Below are 6,790 nucleotides of genomic sequence, written 5' to 3' on the forward strand. Positions count from 1 at the left end.
AAACCGCTTTGGGAAGGGTTTGAGCCCTCTCATTGGTTTTTCCAAGAGAAGTTCGAATGATTTCTCCAACTTGGATTATGATGAGTACCATAAGGATTGTTCCCTTGGTTCACAAAAGCTGCATTGACTTGTTCATTAGGTTCATTTTGCACTTTTTTGTGTGGACAATGAGAAATAGAATGAAGAACACTAGAACAAGTCATACATGTTTCATTTGATACACGATGAGAATGGTTAGGGAATGAAGATACTTGGTTTGCCGAGTTTTGGTTAATAAAAAATTGATCAAACCTTTGAGATAAAGACTTCATTTCGGCGGCTATTTTATTTGAGTGGTCGACTTGATGTAAGCCAACACTCTTCCTACCTTGTGAATTTCTACCATTCTTGGATGATAATGTTCTATGCAAAGAATTTTCATTCATGCTCTCATAAAGACGCCACACGTCATCCTCATGCCTATTAATGTAAGAGCCACCCATGGAAGCATCAACCATGCCCTTATAATTGTCCGATAAGCTCTCAAAGAAATATTGAACTAATTGCCATTTGGGCATGTCATGATGTGGACACTTCCTAAGCAATTCATTAAAGCGTTCCCATGCCTCATGAAACATTTCTTCATCCCCATGTGAAATTCCCGAATTGACGTTCTCATGGCTCTCCTGAATTGAAGTACTATCTGGTCTTAGAAACAAGATAGTACTTCTTCAAGAACACTTGTTGCATTTCTGCCCAAGAAGTGATTGAAAAAGGCCTAAGATTGTTAAACTAATATTTTGCCTTGTCCTTTAAGGTGAATGGAAAAAGTTTGAGCCTTAAGACCTCTTCCGGCATGTCCGTATATTTTACGGTGGAATATACTTCTAGAAACTCATCCAAATGCTTGTAAGGTTCTTCACTTGGAAGTCCATGATAGTTAGGAAGCATTTGAATGGTTTGTGGCTTAATTTTATAGTGATGTGCTCTAAATGGTGGTAATTGAATGCATGTGGGTGCATTATATTCATTAGGCACATAGTGATCTCTTAAAGTAAGTGGAGGATTAGCAATTTGAGGTGCAACATGGACACCTTGGTTGCCTTGAATGATGGGGGGTAGTGGAGCATACATTGGCCTTGGCATTCCAAACGGAACTTGGCCTTGTTGTTGTGGTTGGTGAATGAATGGCCTAGGCATGTCTAATGGTACTTGAATGTTCTCATGATGCACATTTGGATAGAGGATACCTTGTTGGTTTATGTGACCAAGGTCCTCTACATGCTCTTCATTATGGCCTTCCATTGATGTAATAGATTGGGTAGAACTAGAACTTCCTCTTCCCCTAGGATTTCTAACTACGGATTCAAGATACAAATCAAGAGGGACAAGAGTTGGTCTTAGTGATCTACGACCATGCACGCACAATGTAAAACACACAAACACAATGAATGAATAATCACTTCAACTTCACAACAATTCAATGAAATTCCTCCACAAACACTTAACCCATACTCCTATGCTTTAGCAACAATGATGCAAAGAACAATTAAGAATGCCTCCACGCAAGCTTATGATTTATCTAAGAATTTAAAAACAAGCTTCCACACGGGTTGACGATTTAACTAAGGGATTGAGTAAAAAAAGTCTCACAAAGGTCCTTTAGCACTTCAACTCCAAAAATTTATAGCTTAGCTTAGCAATTTTTTTTAATTTTTTAGCATTTTTCCTTGCTTGCTTAGCTCCTTTGCTTGCCTCCTAGCTCAATGCTCTTTGTCAAAGATGAATAAACACAATAAGTAATCAAAAGAAAAATAAAAACAAAGTAAAGACACGATCAAAAGAGTACTAATTCCTAATGAATTCCACAAATACAACGTTGCCTAATCCCCGGCAACGGCGCCAAAATAATGTAGTGACTGTGTGGTTCAAGAAAAGCCTTTTAGGTCAAGTTTAAATTTATAAAACCACTACCACCACTACTACTAACGTAACAAGAATGAGTAGGGATCGTCCCAAGGGATTGAGTTGTCGTACTAGCTTGTGGAATCACTATTAGGGTTAGTAGGTCGAGTGATTAAACAAATAGTTGGTTGGTTGATTAAACTAGAGAGCAAATTAAACTAAATAATTAAATGCAATAAAGAGTAAGTAAAAGATAGAGATCTTGGGGTTTAGAGGTCACCACTAAACAATACTTTTCTACACCCTTAACAAGTGACTAATGAGGGAAATATGTGTTGCAATATTGATGTGTGTGTGTGTTTGGTTGATTTAATTAGCAATGATGACTAATTAAGTATATATTGTCTAAGCAACATGTGAAAAGCACAATGTATCTAGCAATTAAGTATATATTGTCTAAGTAACATGTGAAAAGCACAATATATCCCGCAAGTCATTAATCCTTTCATTAAGCTCAGAAGCCAAATACACCACAAGGTTAGAGACATAAGCTACTTGCATTCAAAAGTATGGAACATCAAACAACAAGCATGGATTGTCCTCCCATCTAATAACTATACTACTACTACACAACAATTAAGCTAATGACATGAAATTAAACTAATTAAGCTAAGGGAGAGCCACAATCCATCAAGCAATGAGCATGAACCATCAAGAAAATTACAAGAGCATTCATTAAGCACTATGTTTTGACAATCTCTAGATCTATGGCATTAATACACATAGACATGCATCAATAACACAAGAAATAGAGACAAACACATGAACATCTATTCTAGCATACATAGATATATGGATAGAATGAAATGATCAATTGGAAGTATTAAACCACATAAATCATTGAATAAACAAGATCTATATATATATAAGTGCCAAAACATGTATTACAACACTAATCCCTCAATAATACACAAACTCAAGATGTAGAAAGCATGTTTGAGGCTAACACTAGCCCCAAGAGTGCTTCTCCAACCCTCAAGGGCAAACTCCATGGAAGAAATCTACTCCTTGGTTGATGAAGAGCTCCCAAGCTTATGTTTCTAGCCTTCTCCTCCTTTTTTCCTCCCTAAGAATAGCCTCTATTGTGATAGATCAACCTTCCTCAAAAAGTGTATCATATTCTATATATAGGTAGGTCAAGTGACACACAAAATGAGCTGGGGTCATGCACAAAATATTCCCCAATGATTGGATAAGGACAGCTTTCAATGAGTTGGAAATTTAACTTTTTTGCACTGGAGGAAGTTCGATCGATCGAACCTTGGACTTGGATCAATCGAACATGGCTGAGATCTATCGAACTGAAGTTGGATCGATCCTCAATGGCGGCGCCTTTTTGGATAAAAACAAATCTGAGATATTTCGAAGATATTTTTGGGAAAAGGACAAAAGTGGTTGGTAGGGTGGTACAACTAAATAAGATCAATCATTTGGATAAGGACAAGGTAGTTCGATCGATCGAAGAATGATGTTGGATCGATCGAACTTTTGAGATCTCTGAAAATGTCATCATGGCTCTAATCCGTCTTGAAGTGCTGAGATTGATTATGTTGGATCGATCAAACTTTGATCTGAGATCGATTGAAGATGTTGAATTCCACATTTTTCTTTCTTTTGCTTCCACTTGGCTCCTTTCTTTAATTCATCTCAGAATTGCTTCATTTATACTCTTATGTGGCGGAGTTAGCTTATTTTCAGGATAAGTGCCTGAAAATGGAAATAACACGAAATCAATCTAATAACGGTAAAGTAAGATAGATAAAGGTACTAGAATGCTTAAGCTTAAGGGGTTTAAATACGCACTTTTCAGCGCTTATCACTACACCTTAGTTTACTTATTGTTAGGTAGACAACTTATGCTTGATTTTGATAGTCCATGGCTCATTATTGCAAATTGTATTATCCTCTTGATTAATATGTACTAAAATTGTTAATTAGTTTGATGGATTTTGTTTAGGCTTGATGGGTTGTACTACGCCTTAGAGTAATTGTAGTTAAGTAGACAATTCATGCTTGAATTTGAAAGTCCATGCTTATTAACAATTTGTAGTCGCATTTAGATTACAAGAATGTTTTCCCAATTAGTTGAAAGCATGTGGTTTAACGAATAAGCTTAGTGGTGATTCCTATGCCCTAAGACTCTCTTCTTTTCATTCAAACCCAATTCAATGAGTTTAGTTTTCATTGCATATGTTTATTAATTGAATTGTAGTTTAATCACAAACCCAAACCTCTTTTCAATCTCATTAGCACTAAAGTCAAATTAGATTCTAACACGAGTTCAATCCCTGAGGACGATCCTTTCTCACTATACTTCATCGTATAAGTGTTAAGTGGCTTTTATAAATTGTAAAAGTTAATGCTCATTTAGCACAATTCTAAATATTCTAAAATTAACACATTTTTGTGCAACAACAAATATCGCATCATCTTCCACCACCTCCTAGAAGTTTTGCTTTTGAGGAACAAGTACTCAATGTTCTTACTGATCTTAAAGCAAATATCCAACTTCTTCATTCTCATTCACAAGCCATAGTAAAGCTAGAGGTACAAGTTGGGCAAATAGCAAGTACTCTATCTTGAAGATAGGATGGAAAGTTGTCAGGTCAGCCAGTAGCCAACCCAAAAAGATAGACTCATATAATTGATTAACCTAATTCTTTAAGTGTTCATCATGAGCAAGTTCAGGCTATCACTACATTGAGGAGTGGTAAAGTGGTTGATAACCAAGTTGAGAAGGATTGGGAAGAACAAGAAAGGCATAGGATTCTCATTAATCCTATCATTCATAATCCATATCCCAAGGATGTTCCCTCCAATATTGCTCCATTGAGCTCCTAAGGAGTTTAAGGTGAAGTTTCTTCTTCATCTGCTCTGAACCTTAAGACAACTTATGAGCCAAGAGCGTCTTATCCTGAATGTCTCAAGGAAACCTCATACTTTGGCAAATAAAGGGAGAAAATTCAAGACATGATGGAGGTCTTTAAATAGGTCAAAATCAATCTACCTCTCTTTGAAATTATTAAGCAGATTTATACCAGCTCTAAATTTTTCAAGGACTTATGCACTCAAAAGAGAAAATCAAGAAGCTAAGTTCCTAAGAAAATTTGTCTCACCGAGCAAGTTAGTGCTATACTTTAACACAACATTCCTCCTAAGATTAAAGATCTTAGTGGTCCTATAATTTTTTACATCATTGGAAAAAAATGTGATAGAGCAAGCACTTCTTGATCTTAGAGCAAGTGTGAACCTCATTCCTTACTCGGTGTATAAGAACTTAGGTTTGGGAGATATAAAACCTACGTCAGTTGTTCTACAGCTTGCTGACTATTATGTCAGATAACTACGAGGTATTGTTAAAGATGTACTCATAAAAGTGGACAAGTTCTATTTTCCAGTCAATTTCTCAATTCTTGATACAGAACCAGTCCACGATTCTAAGAAGTATATTCTAGTCATTCTTGGGCATCATTTCCTTGCCACAACAAAATCTTGCATTAACTGTAGGACTGGCGCCACGGATTTATCTTTTGGAAATATAAAAGTCAAGCTAAACATCTTCAATGCTATTCATTATCCCCACGATGATAGTGAATGCTTCTTCCTTGATGTTGTCGATGAGTTGGTTAAGGAATCACTTCCAATTATTCTAACTAAAAATCCTTTAGAAGCTTGTCTGAATCACTTTAATTTTGAGGACTTCGACATCGAATCCTCGATTGCTAAAGTGAATTCTATGATTAATACCATTCCTATCATAGATTTTTCTCCATGGAAATCTAGACTTGAGCCTCTTCCTCCACTCTCTAGTATTTCGCTTATTCCTTCTCTAGAGTCTCCACCTAAGCTTGAGCTTAAGCCACTACCGAACAAGCTCAAGTACGCTTTCTTGGGTTTAAATGACATCCTATCGGTGATCATTGCTTTCAATCTTACATATTCCCAAGGAAGCAGTCTCTTAAAAGTTCTTAAGCAAAATAAAGAGGTTATTGGGTGGAGTGTGACTAATTTGAAAAGAATTAGCCCCACAATTTGCATGCATCAGATTCATTTGGAGGAGAATTCTTGAACATATTGGGAACTCCAAAGAAGATTGAATCCCAATATGAAGGTGGTGATTATGAAAGAAGTGGTGAAGTTGTTAGATGCGAGAATAATCTACCCCATCTCAAATAGCAAGTGGGTGAGCCCCACACAAGTAGTACCTAAAAATTCAGGTATTACTGTAGTTGAGAATTCCAAGGGAGAATTAGTTCCATAGCGTGTGTGTATTGATTACCAAAAACATAACTCTGCTACTAGAGAGGATCATTTTCTATTACCATTCATTGATCAAATCCTTAGAGCGGTTGGCTAGCCAGAGTTATTATTGTTTCTTAGACGGATATTTCGGCTATAATCAGGTGGCGATAGATCCTAAGGATTAAGAGAAAACTACTTTCACCTGTCCATTCGGTACATTCGCATATAAACGGATGCCTTTTGGTTTACACAATGCTCCTATAACATTCTAGAGGTGTATGATGTCTATATTTTCGGATATGGTTGAAAAGTTTCTTGAGATTTTTATAGATGACTTCTCTATTTTCGGATCCACTTTCAAAAATTGTCTCCAAAATCTGTCCCTAGTTCTTTAGCGTTGTACGGAAACAAATCTTATTATGGATGACTTCTCTGTTTTTGGATCCACTTTCAAACATTGTCTCCAAAATCTGTCCCGAGTTCTTTAGCGTTGTACGGAAAAAAATCTTATTCTTAGTTAGGAGAAGAGCCATTTTATGGTTGAAGAGGGTATTGTGTTAGGGCATATCATTTCAGAGAGGGGTATTAAAGTTGATAGAGCTAA

At 36.4% G+C, this 6,790-nt stretch overlaps 1 non-coding gene across 1 annotated transcript; it reads left to right on the plus strand.

Moving 5' to 3' along the window:
- The first annotated feature begins 555 nt into the window (after positions 1 to 555).
- LOC132267992 (small nucleolar RNA R71) lies at positions 556 to 664 on the plus strand. Its single transcript, XR_009469154.1, has one exon. It is a non-coding gene; the product is annotated as a small nucleolar RNA R71 (small nucleolar RNA).
- Positions 665 to 6,790: the final 6,126 nt, after the last annotated feature.

The sequence above is a fragment of the Cornus florida genome, unplaced genomic scaffold (assembly GCF_030987335.1).
Source record: "Cornus florida cultivar Cherokee Brave unplaced genomic scaffold, ASM3098733v1 CherokeeBrave_3.0.0_Hap2_Chr07, whole genome shotgun sequence".
Taxonomy (NCBI): Eukaryota; Viridiplantae; Streptophyta; class Magnoliopsida; order Cornales; family Cornaceae; genus Cornus; species Cornus florida.